This window comes from Schistocerca cancellata, chromosome 1, assembly GCF_023864275.1.
Source record: "Schistocerca cancellata isolate TAMUIC-IGC-003103 chromosome 1, iqSchCanc2.1, whole genome shotgun sequence".
NCBI classification, from domain to species: domain Eukaryota; kingdom Metazoa; phylum Arthropoda; class Insecta; order Orthoptera; family Acrididae; genus Schistocerca; species Schistocerca cancellata.
This window is the reverse complement of record NC_064626.1, coordinates 967,666,543-967,680,341: the sequence shown is the minus strand read 5'-3', so window position 1 is coordinate 967,680,341 and position 13,799 is coordinate 967,666,543.

Sequence of the window (13,799 nt, the reverse complement as noted above, 5' to 3'; positions counted from 1 at the left end):
AGACATCGTGTGGCACATACTTCGGGAATCCTGTCAATGACTTGTAAAATACAGGCCATGCAGAATCTCTGTTACACTGTGTTTGAAATGTGGAACACCACGCTATTAAACACGTGGTCATAATGTTTTGGACGGCTGGTGTGGCCTAGCGGTTCTAGGCGCATCAGTCTGGAACCGCGCGACTGCTACGTTTCCAGGGTCGAATCCTGCCTCGGGCATGGATTTGTGTGATGTCCTTAGGTTGGTTAGGTTTATGTAGTTCTAAGTTCTAGGGGACTGATGACCTCCGATGTTGCGTCCCACAGAACCATTTGAATAATTTTTCATAATGTTTTGTCTGATTGGTGTATGTCACCTTCAAGATGAAGTGCTCAGAATTCCGATAGTAGTCATACTCGTACTAAATGTGATATTCGCATTGAAGTACGCCACTGTGCGAAAATCGAAAAGTATGCAGTGAAAAATAAAGGTCGCAATGGTTTCGCGTTTCGTGGATATTACACCATTTGTTGCCGTGAATGAGATGTAGCTAGGGTACTGTAGACTTGGGAGGAGGCCTCCAGTCTCTAGAAAATGGAATTTATATAACACATTCACTACCGACCGCAAGCGCCCGAGAATGAAATATTCATAACATCCCTCACATATACTAGACCGTTCGAAGTATCGATACGAGATTTAGAAAAGTGGTAGCACGCAAAGAGGAGAGTATTTTGCTATTCGGTTAACATATGGGACTTTCTCATCTACGATGATATAGCAGAATTTAAGGTTTTTATTTTATTGTTTCCATACTGTACTGTACTGTAACTTCTTTCAGACTCTTTGACCGCTACTGAAGAGATAATTTGCAAGAACCAAAGTAAAATGAAATCTCTTCTCTTACGTCACTACAAGACGAAACACTGAGGTTTTCCGTTAGCTATTGACCTCTCTCGTTGCCAACTGGTTTTTTAATGTGACACTATTTCAGAATTCTCTCGCAAAAGCTACTGCAAGACGAGTTCGTCCAAATTATACTTTGTATTGGCAAAAGAAACGAAATTAAACCTATCAACAAGATAACCATAATCGTTACTCATAACTGATAACGAATTTTCAAATGAGAAAATGTTAACAATTCAGGCAAAAATAACTCACCAATTCCTCTAATTTTTGCAGAATCCCATAACCCATTGTCCCTTTAATAGGGAACGGCTGGAATGGGAACTTACCAAACGATTTTTACCCCTATTCTGCATCTGAGAAACACGGAAACAATCCGCTGCAAATGATATACCGTAATTTTGCTCCTATTGCTATTCAGAATGAAGTGGTGCTCTTCTTCACGACAGGACGGGGCGTGAGTCGTGCTTGGGTAGCTCAGTTGGTAGAGCATTTGCCCTCGAAAGGCAAATGTCCCGAATTCGAGTCTCGGTCCGGCACACAGTTTTAATCTGCCAGGAAGTTTCAGAAAGGGCTTCCCGCAAAGTCTAAAGAAAAATTCAATATCACATTCAAATTTCATTTGCAACAACATATCGTGTAGTACGCACCAAATGTAATATAATAGTGACCCATAATTTTCATTTCAAAGCGTTTTGAAATTTTGCGTAGAGTCTTACTAAAACGCGAATATCGCAATAAATATGGTCATTAGCGAGATAATAGAGCTTTAATGTCAGCTTCATGTTGAAGAGTTCACGTAAAGTGAAAACCCAATTTTTTGAACAATGGTTTCTGTAAAATCGTGTGAGAAGGACAACGGAGCCAACATACGCTCATGACGTTGTACCCATAATGGAATTGCTCAACCTTGGCTTAAGCCAGTGTAATGTAGGAAGGCGGCCCAGTTTTCAGCCGTCTTTAGTATCCCCCTTCATTGACTACTGGCCTCCAACAAGTTAGATTCTTTTTCCGAGCAGCTTGCGTGAGAAATAACTGAATGTCGAGAATCTCTCTCCTGCATGCTGTACTGTTGCTGTACTTCACAACAACTGAATTCTTCATTAAACTGTAGATGCTTTCTTCTTGCTGCCAAAGTGTATCTGTAAATGTGTAGCTGCGATATTCAAATAAATATGTCGGATAATGGCAATAAATGTGAAGTGCTTCACAAGCAGGCGAAGGGGATTATTTATCGCATTCATAACTTTATCAAACGTAATTTGAAAACAGGGTTTCTACTGTTGACATCTGAAGGCACAAGAACGGAGTGCAGCAGCATGTGTTGTCGGCGAGAGAACTGTAGACAGAATTGAAACGAAAGATCAGAGCTGTATAAACTAAGGAAAATTGGTTTCATGTCCTCTCGGAAGTATCGAAATCTAAAGAAATCTGTAACACAAGTATGGTTCTGGCAACGATTTTTTAAAGTACAGGTACTCGTAAGCTTTCTATAAAAAAACTGTCAGTATGATAGAAAACTGAAGATGTTGTTGAGGTCTTCAGTCCTGATAATGGTTTGATGCAGCTCTCCATGCTACTCTATCCTGTGCAAGCTTCTTCATCTCCCAGTACCTACTGCAGCTTAATCCTTCTGAATCTGCTTAGTGTATTCATCTCTTGGTCTCCATCTACGATTTTTACCCTCCACACAGCCCTCCAGTGCTAAATTGGTGATCCCTTGATGCCTCAGAACTTGTCCTACCAACCGACAGCTTCTTCTACTCAAGTAGTGCCACAAACTCCTCTTCAACCCCAATTCTATTCAATACCTCATCATTAGTTACATGATCTACCCACCTAATCTTCAGCATTCTTCTGTAGCACCACATTTCGAAAGCTTCTATTCTCTTCTTGTCTAAACTATTTATCGTCCATGTTTCATTTCCATACATGGCTACACTCCATACAAATACTTTCAGAAACGACTTCCTGACATTTAAATCTATACTCGGTGTTAACAGATTTATCTTCTTCAGAAACGTTTTCCTTGCCATTGCCAGTCTACATTATATATCCTCTCTACTTCGACCATTATCAGTTACTTTGCTCCCCAAATAACAAAACTCCTTTAATACTTTAAGTGTCTCATTTCCTAATCTAATTCCCTCAGCATCACCCGACTTAATTCGACTACATTCCATTATCCCCTTTTTGCTTTTGTTGATGTTCATCTTATACCCTCTTTCAAGACACTGTCCATTCCATTCAACTGTTCTTCCAAGTTCTTTGCTGTCTCTGATAGAATTACAATGTAATCGACGAATCTCAAAGTTTTTATTTCTTCTGGTAGAGGGTGACCAAGAGATGAATACACTAAGCAGATTCAGATGGTTGTAGGCTGCAGTAGGTACTGGGAGATGAAGATGCTTGCACAGGATATAGTAGCATGGAGAGCTGCATCAAACCAGTATCAGGACTGAAGACCACAACAACATCTTCAGTTTTCTGTCATACTGAGAGTTTTTTAAATAGAAAGCTTACGAGTACCGGTACTTTAAAAAATCGTTGCCAGAACCATGCTTGTGTTACAGATTTCCTTAAATTTCGGTACTTCCGTGAGGATATGAAACCAACTTTCCTTAGTTTATACAGCTCTGATCTTTCGTTTCAATTCTGACTATAGTTCTCTCGACGATACCACAATACATATTAGCAGATGAAGCATGTAAAGACAAGTAATACACTCTACATTTTTTTGCTTGTCAGAAACTGTCGGTTGCTGTTTGTGGCGTTAGGTGCAACGCACACATGACATAAAGTTTAAAACTTTGCTATGTTTCATGGTCGTGGGTTTTACTTTAACGAAAACCGTTTTAGGGAAATGAAACTCCGATAATTGACGAAAGAGACTGCACAGAATAAGAAGAATCTATGAAATATAAAATTCTTTCATAACAAATAAAATACAAACATTTCAACCAGTTGAATTGATTATGATACAATAAAAAAACATCGATTTAACACTAATGCTAAAAGTCATTAGTTAACTGACGGACAAATATTTCCTTCAGGACGGAGACTCGAACTCGGGACCTTTGCCTTTCGCGGGCCAGAGCTCCACCACCTGATCTACCCAAGCCCGACCCACGCCCCGTCCTCATAGCTTTACTTCCGTCAGTACCTCGTCTCCTACTTTTCAAACTTTACAGAATCTCCCCTTCGAAACTTGCAGGACTAGCACTCCTGAAAGAAAGGATATTGCGGAGACATGGCTTAGCCACAGCCTGGGGGATGTTTCCAGAATGAGATTTTCACTCTGCAGCAGAGTGTGCGCTGATATGAAACTTCCTGGCAGATTAAAACAGTTTTAACCTGCCAGGAATTTTCATATCAGCGCACACTCCGCTGCAGAGTGGAAATATCATTCTGAAATATTTCCTTCAGTCAACAATTATGACCAACATTGCGTTTTTACACATGCCTTCATTACGTTTAAAATTCCTCCAAAATCAACTTCATCAATATAAAGAATGGGACAGTATTATAAATGAGATTTCATCTCCATAATGCAGTATTCCAGATAGATTCTCCCAGATTCATAGAAAACAGACGTCATTCACTGAAAAACTAAAGTGCTCGCTACTGCGCATCAAGTAAGACTGCCCCAGCGCTGCCTAACTGACTCACTAGCAATTCAACGACAGATAAAACTAAACACGGAGTCAAGGTTCTTACTCGCTACTCACGTATTGGGCTCATTCATCTTTAACCCAGTACAAGATAGGTGATTTAATTACAATAGCATGAAACATGGGAACATTACATACTCTGTGTTTGAAATGTACATAATTGGTGAATACCTGGCTTTACAAAAACTTATTACTGATATGTGCGGACAAATTTGCTTCAAAGGTAGCGCTTCATCAGTGCAAAAAATTTAAAGTATATTGGTTTTGAATATGTTAAGAAAACAGTTTTTTGTTGTAACAAGTGACATACGTGTAGAGGTGCACGACATAGCACACCCCTTATAAAGACATAAAGCATATGAGGAGGAGGTAGTTCAACAGTGTATTACCTTGATGAAACACGTATGAATCAGAATCATTCCAGGAATACGTGCTGGAATGTGATTGATGGTACTGGTAATTGTAAGTTCCCATTAGAAAATTGTTCTTGGATAATTATTCTGCATGCTGACTCTTCTTCTGGTTTCGTTTCTCAGAGCAAACTTGTATTTATCTGTAAGAAGAAACCAGCAGTGACTGCCATTCGGAAATGAACGGTGTCAGTTTCCAGAAGTGGTTCACTTAAAAATCGCGCCACACCTCACTTTGAAGTAGGCTACTGTACCAAGTCAGTTCCGTATCATTCAGCTGGTACACAGTATACATCAAGTACCAACACCAAGAAACTGGATATTGTGCTGTGACTTAAAAATAAAAATCTTCCATATAGCATACAACAGATTCGTCTCAAACCTCTACAGCTCTTTAATTTCTGCAAGTCACGCGACAAAACGTACAAACTTCAGTTTATTGCACGTTAGTGTGGTCAGCCTATATTGTGTTTACCCACATGTCACGGTCACTATAATCCAATTGAATTAATTTGGGTACTGGTTACAGGCTATGTGTGAAGAATGAAGCAAAACATGCAAGATAACAGACAAAGAGTCTCTCGGGCAGGAAGCAAAAGACAATATTCCGCCGCCAGCGTGAGCACACTGTGTGCAGCACAGTAAAAAATTTCAGAAATAAGACTTTGATAAGAAAGAGATGATGGATATAAGCCCTCAATTTATCATCGAAAATTTGCTGTCATAGGGTTCGGACACAGATCAGAGAGCTGTGACGGTAGTTTTATGACGTAGGCTTTGAAACAAAGTAAAATAATAATATCTCTTGGTATTAAAAACTCATGGTTTAGGAAATGTGTTTGCCAATGTACTAATTGCATACATAATGTAAGAGAAATTCCTTTCCTTCACCGAGAAGGAAATGTTTCCCATGAGTTATATGCTTCTGTGGGGGAGGAGGAAATTAGTGTTTAAAGTCCCGTCCACGACGAGGTCAGTAGAGACGAAGCACAAGCTCGGATTAGGGAAGGACGGGTATGACCGTCGTTCTCCCGAATGCGATTCCATTGTGCTTACCAATGTTCCACTTCGCTCGGTATCTACTGTGTTCAGTGTACTACCCTAGGAGAAGGTGAGCTTTTCTCAGCGTGTTGTATTCTCTAACAACTAGTGAGAATGCAGCCGGATAATATTTCTACATGTAAACTGCTGTCTTTTCAAGGCACGAATCGGAAAATGCCTTAAGATGACACGGATGTTTACCTGTTAAGATATCGGGGATTTTCCGCATTACCGGTTAGCATTTCCTCGAGTTATTCAGAGAAGGTGGTTAATTGTTTGGTTTTTTCAGTAGATCATCAATGCCTTGTCTCATTTTGACATAAAACAGGTTAATTTACACTCATATTTACCATTGTCAGTAAAAACTATGACAACGTACAGACTATTTTTAACACAGTCTTTTGCAGTAGTCTTTACTAAAAGTAATTCTTTTCTACACACCGTGTTCTACACTTCACTACAGTCAGACACACACACACACAAATAGGGGCATTATAAACATTCTTTAAAATTTATGGAGTAGAAGCAGTTCGAGCTGTGGCTCGTTTCACTTTCCCACTGTGGATAGCTTCCAGCTGGCGTCTCGCTAGGTGGCGCTCATCACTCCCTTTTGCTGTGTTATCATTGTCCTGGCTAGAGTTGAAAAGCAGCCACGGAAGGGGCGTGCCCCCCCCCCCCCCAAATTCTATAAGTCCCTCCAGATCCTTCAGCGTCTTCAGCGTCATGCACTCCACCTCACCTTCCGCATATGCCTCCCGTTCCCCACATGGATCCTCAAGGACCTCATTCCTTTCCCCCATCTGCTCCTATTCCTCGAACATATCCGCATACTCTACACCTCCCGCCACCTTAATCCCCCTCACCCCCTGGTTGCTCCTCTCCTCTTCCATCCCCACCCCCTGCCATGTCTTCACTGTTGTGTCCCCCCTACCCTCCATCGCTACACCCTCCACTTCCTTTCCCAAGGTGGCTTCCATCGACTCCCTCTCCCAGATGATGCCCTCTCTCCCTCCATTTATCCCTCCTATCAGCTCTGATCGGCACCCCCTTCCTTTCCTCCGTCCTTTTCCTGGGCTCCCTCTCCCCCGTTCCCTCCTCTTTTTTTCCCCACCTACCCTCTCTCTGCCCCCCTTCTCTCCCGAGTCCTTTCGCATTTCCCTCCTCTTCCTTTTTCCCCTTCCCTCTCGCGTCTGCCCTGCCCCTCCCCTCCCCCTTACGAGTCCTCTCCATCCTTTAGTTCCCCCTCTTTCGTGTTTCCTCTCCTCCCTCCTTGTTTCCCCCCTCATCTGTCCAGGTACCTCCCCCCCCCCCATCTGCCCCTGTCTATGGTGTGTCATCTTTGTGCCGACATTTAAGTGCAGTGTTTACAGTGAGTGTTTAGTGTTGTTTGTCTTTTCCGAAGTGATGCGAACAGACATCATACTGTCGGTGGGTGTGATTTTTATATCTCTTGCGAACAGAAACCAGACTGTCGCCATGTTTTTTAATTGTCTGTCTCCTATGTTACCTGTCTATTTCCTGTGTATTGTATTAGCATTGCCAACCCTTTGCTTTATGTTTTATGTTTTAACTTTCCACAATTTTCCGCCGTTTTACAATTTAAGTCACCGTTTTATTGCCTGTTTTTTATTGTTTCTTATCTTCTTCTTACGTTTTAAAAAGTCTGTAGGCTGCAGAGCAGCGTATTAAGCAGCTGCCGGCCCGCCCCCTTCGTGGGGAATCGAAATTCAATAAAGGAAAAAAAAAGGCGTCTGGGGAACTTCGAACGCGGCAGTGCAAGCAGTTTATGTATAGGCCTCGCGCAATGTGGCGCTGCTGGGATCAGCGGCAGTGCTTGGAGCAGCGGACATGCGTTGCGGATCAGCAGGACGTCTTTTCCGTGTCGTTCTACGATCACCTTTCCCAGGACTGGGTAGAGGCGTAGGGTTTGGTTCGACTATGCCTTGCGTATCTATTTGTTCAGTTCTGTGCACCGATTTCCCACTCCGCAATGCCTTTGAGCAGATTTGCGTGTTAATATTCACTGAGTTGTCATGCATGCCTTTATTATTTGACTCAGTGTAATCAAGGACCAATTAAACAGCCTTTTCTGCTCTGTGTCTTTTTTCAGGCGACTTGTGTTAATCTGTTGGACATTGCTCCCTCTAAAACTTTGCCATGGTTATTGTTGTTATGGCTATGTAACGTGTCCAGCTTTCACGCATAATTAAACTAGGAGCCAATGAGTTATCCAGTTTTCTTTAGATTTTGTGTTTGCGTTTAATTTGTCTTAAGCAAGAGAACAAAATGATTCTAAATTGTAATTTTTGTTTTCACTGTGTTTTAGAAGCTGGTCTGCTCTCTGGCATCACTGTTACCCAGCCCTTTAGGTTTGATGTGTTATGACCTCCAGCGAATGGTAAGACCTCAGCGAGATGAAATTTAAATTCCCTCCTGGAAGAATTTACAGCTCCATTTGAGAAGTTTTCCTTTGCATCTTACATTTTTAGGGAGGCTAATTTTTTAGGGCGCATGACCTTACTAGAAAGGTTCTACATGTGCAATCGTGGTTGAGCAATAACTTTAACTTGTTCGGTGTTTGTTAATAGCACCTGCTAAGGTGTCGGGACCACATTCCGTGTCGGTGGCATCTTGCCGCGTGGGCCTAGATTGTTCGGGTCCGTCTGGAAGGCTCTCTAACATTTCTTAGTGTGATGGGCTACTTGTTTGCAGTTCCGCATCCTGTCTGTCTGCGTTGAAGTTGGGTATCTTACGTTATCTAAACTGCACTGTAAATGAAATTTTTCTGGCGCCCTTTTAATGGTATTGTTATATTCAGTACATATTGTAACTATATTCTAAATTTAATTTTAAATTATTTGGTGTAGACCAGAGATGGCCAACCTTTAAGGCATGCAGACCAAATTTTTGAGACGAGGTTTTCCCGCTGGCCGCATTAACAGTTTTGGTTTGTGAATCAAAACAAACAAACAATATTAAATTATTTTTTAAAGAAATTAAAACAGTTGTGAGGAAAGAACATTGATCATACAGTTTCATGAAATACAATGTTAATGGAATGTCTGGCTTTGTTTGACTCAACTAAATGAGACAATATTGTCAACTGAAGTAGCTGCTACACGCAAAGAGTTTTCCGGATGAATAGTAGTAATTCGTTTTCTATTTTTGCTTTTATGTCCTTCATCCGACTAAACAGCTGTTCACACGTTTCCAAATGATAAAGTTATTTGAAAGCATATTTTAAAACGATGGATATTTCTTCTTCTCCAAATATGTTTCAAAGAACTCATCCAAACCCGCTTGGTTAGATTTCTCGTTTAACTCTACGACACTGCATTTCGCAGCATTAATTTTGTAAGTGTCACGGTAGTGAACTCACGTCTACGGATAATGGCGTAGCAACTACAGAAAAAATCTGACGGTTTTGCTTCAGATCCTGAAATCAGATTTCGAATTCGTATTTAAAGTCAGATATCAAAGAAGGGTATTTAATCGCTGCCGCCTGTGTGACGTCCGATTGCGTTGACAGTGTAGGACAATGTGTGAAGCTTTTTGTTCGTAACTGTTGTTCCGAAAGCCGAAGTCTCATTTGGAATGCGGAAATAAGTTCATGCATGACACTAATCAGCTGATCTTTTCCTTGTAGACGAGTATTAACATCATTTAGGTGGCTGATTACACCGACCAAACACTCAGTCGGAAAGCCGTTCCTTACCTTCAAACTCAGGATGTTCCTTTTACTTGCTTTCAAAGAATGATTGCATTTCTTGCTTCAAATCAAACACTGTTTTCAATATTTTCGCAACATTTTAGCCTTCTTCCGTATAAAATGCAATGTTATGATGCTCTGAGTCCTGAGACGTTTGGGACTGACAGTGTTTCAGTGCTTTCAACTTAATAAAGTTCACTTTTTTGACAACTACCTTGATGATATGGTCCATTTTGAGGGGCTTAGCACATAAATTACCTTGATGGATAATGCAATGAAAGTTTAGCATCGACGTATTGCCAACTTCGTGGGCCGCTTTTTGCATCAACTGAATTAAGTCTTCCTGTTTCCCAGCCGTTGCTGGAGCACCATCTGTTGTTAGCCCCGATAGGTCAAGCTTTAACGAAAAGCGACTTTATGTCCATACAACTGTTTTTAACAAATCTCTCGAGTTCATGGTTTCCTTAAGTGGATATAATGCCGATAATTCCATTTTATTAAAATGGGCTACAATACCTGTGATATAAATCGCAATTTGGGCGGTATCCGCCATATCTGTACATTCATCCAAAGCTAGAGAGTCAAATATAAACTCATATGCAAGACCTTTTAAATTATCTTCAATTTGTCTTCTAGTGCCGTCCATACGTCTAGGCTTATTTCCGGACACACAATTTCAACGACGGTCCCTAAGTATTCCTTAAACGTTTCGTCGTCTGAATATGGATTTTTTTTGCCAGTATCAAAGCTTCTGCATACCTCGCTTTCACCTGACATGTAGACGCCCAAATTCTCCCTTGTAAATATCTGCTGTTGATCAGAAAGTTTCCTTTTTAAGTAATTTACCTGGTCTTGTCGAAACTGTCTCTTGTACTTCTCAAACATAACTACGTGTTAATCTCGTAATGCCGTTTGATATTATATTATTTTGGAACCGAGACAAATTCATTCGATTTCAAACGTATGGGTTTTGTTCTATATTCCACAAAAAATAGTCCGCTTGTCTTACAAAATTCTGACGTCATATGTAACTTTCCTCTTCTTTCCTCTTTCCTCCTTTTTCACTAGCTTACGCCATACCAAGTTTACGTCCTGAACTGAAACAAACTTTTTTCTTACCATAAGTAACTTACCAAGAGACTACATGGTTACTGGAGTTCTGTTATACAGGGTGAGTCACCTAACATTACCGCTGGATATATTTCGTAAACCACATCAAATACTGACGAATCGATTCCACAGACCGAACGTGAGGAGAGGGGCTAGTGTAATTGGTTAATACAAACCATAAAAAATTGCACAGAAGTATGTTTTTTAACACAAACCTACGTTTTTTTAAATGGAACCCCGTTAGTTTTGTTAGCACATCTGAACATATATACAAATACGTAATCAGTACCGTTTGTTGCATTGTAAAATGTTAATTACATCCGGAGATATTGTAACCTAAAGTTGACGCTTGAGTACCACTCCTCCGCTGTTCGATCGTGTGTATCGGAGAGCACTGAATTACGTAGGGATCCAAAGGGAACGGTGATGGACCTTAGGTACAGAAGAGACTGGAACAGCACATTACGTCCACATGTTAACACCTTTTTATTGGTCTTTTTCACTGACGCACATGTACATTACCACGAGGGGTGAGGTACACGTACACACGTGGTTTCCGTTTTCAATTACGGAGTGGAATAGAGTGTGTCCCGACATGTCAGGCCAATAGATATTCAATGTGGTGGCCATCATTTGTTGCACACAATTGCAATCTCTAGCGTAATGAATGTCGTACACGCCGCAGTACATCTGGTGTAATGTCGCCGCAGGCTGCCACAATACGTTGTTTCATATCCTCTGGGGTTGTTACGGACCAGTTTGCGTGCTGCGACCATACCTGTTGCATACAGTTGGCGGTAGGTGTTTTGCAATGTGCGGCACATTGGATGCTCTCTGTCCGGGTACCGTTCTGCATACACCCTGAAGGCTTCAGCTGCATTTCGTCGACACTCGCCAGAGATGAGTATCATCTCCGCCTTTTCAGAGTTCGAATACACCATGGCCACAGTTCCTACAACACTACACTATCATAGACGTCTGGTAACACGGTGTACTACAGTTCGTCTGCGTGCGGAGACGAATGCAGAATAACAATAGCAGCAAGCGCTACATGCGGACACTGCGACAGCTAGGCAAAACCACAACTGTGCACTACAGCCACACTCGTAAACACGGTCGTCATCGTAAACATGTCCCTGCAGATGCTGCTCGCCAACCGTGGCCCGTGTTTGTTACAACACGCAACTGAACGTCGGAGGTTTCAAGCGTCAACTTTAGGTTACAATATCTCCGGATGTAATTAACACTTTACAATGCAACAAACGGCACTCATTACGTAATTGTTTATATGTTCAGATGTGCTAACAAAGCTAACGTGGTTCCATTTTAAAAAGAAAACGTAGGTTTGTGTTAAAAAACATACTTCCGTGCATTTTTGTATGGTTTGTATTAACCAATTACACTCGCCCCTCTCCTCACGTTCGGTCTGTGGAATCGGTTCGTCAGTATTTGATGTGGTTTACGACATATATCCGGCGGTAACGTTAGGTGACTTACCCTGTATATGGTACGTGAAGTTCAGAGTCAAATATCAGTTACGTAAAGTAGTCCGATGACACTCTCACAAATTTCCAACAGAATCCACTTAAACAGCTTCCGAAGTTGTTTAACACCGTAACTCCAATTGAATGATTTCATGGGCTATGTGGCTCTGTGGCCTTCGATTCCCGTCGAAGTAGATTTTCAACAAAGATTCATGACGATACGAAAGAAGCTTGACTTAATTCCTTATGATGGTTTTATGTGAAATTAAAGTAAAATTTTTGTTTAATATGAAATGGATCCGGGAGCCAAACATTAGCGACATGCGAGCCACATGCGGCGCACGGGCTGGCCAGCCCTGGTGGAGACCTTTTGTGTAAGCTGTAAAGACGAATTGTTTTGCCTGGTTAACTAGTTAATATTTGTCTTTTGGGGGTCTTCCTAATGTCCTGGATATGAGTTCGATTGAAGAAATTTATCTTCAACTGAACTAACTTATTTCTATTGCCAAATTTATTCAAACTTTTTAAATTTAAATTATTTGAAGGTGAAGATTGTTAGTCTTACTTTGTTTCATCTTGTTTTAGGTCACTGTTATTGTAATTTAGTGACTATCATTCACCAATTTGATCGCCATGGTCTGTAAATTGAAAATGGCACTTCAGCTTGGAATTTTCCTACATGTGTTTTGTAAAGAGAATCTGTTGTTATTTAAAAAACTTTAGTTGCCAAGAAGATGAAGCACCCTAGTCCTTCCATGTCATTTCCCTAATCCTGGTAAATCCAGCTTCACAGTTGTCAAGTAAATATAATGCTTTCATTTTGTGTTTCAAGTTAATTTTGTTGTATTACATTGTTACTTACAATACAGTCCAAATAGCAATAAATGATAATTGAAACCAGATTCGATGACCTAATCATTAGACTCTCCTCATTTCGAAGAGTGCATCATCTGCTCTCATCTTCCGACTTCACACGGACTACAGATGTGAAGTATTGGACGCAACGTCATTGAGACGTAAAGTAAGATCTTTCATGTAGGCGATTGACGGAATTCGGTTTTAAAATTTCTCAAACCCTCCGTAGCTCTGAAAGCGTAATACGGCTTACATTAGGCAAATGAAACTGATTGTTGTTTGCAGCAACACAGTTGGGAAACCAGAAATTTGTTTGCGCAGGCTCTGCCGCACACTCCATCCCTCCACGCTTCCGTAGCCCTCCGCTGCAATGCGCGGAAGTGCTTTACCAACACGGGCTACAGCAGGCTACCAGCGTTCTTTGTGTGCACTCGTAGCCGCGTATAGCTGCACTGTAGAATGCGACGAGTCAACACAGAAGCTGTCTGCTTTCTTTCCTTCTTACAACTATACAAGCCTCGTCTGGAAGTCGTCATGCGCGATCCAGCTGCTGCCAGACTGATTAAGGTAGCGTGTTCAGTGGCATTTACTGAGAGAGAAACTGTGGTCTACTGCACATGCTTAGTGTCACTCT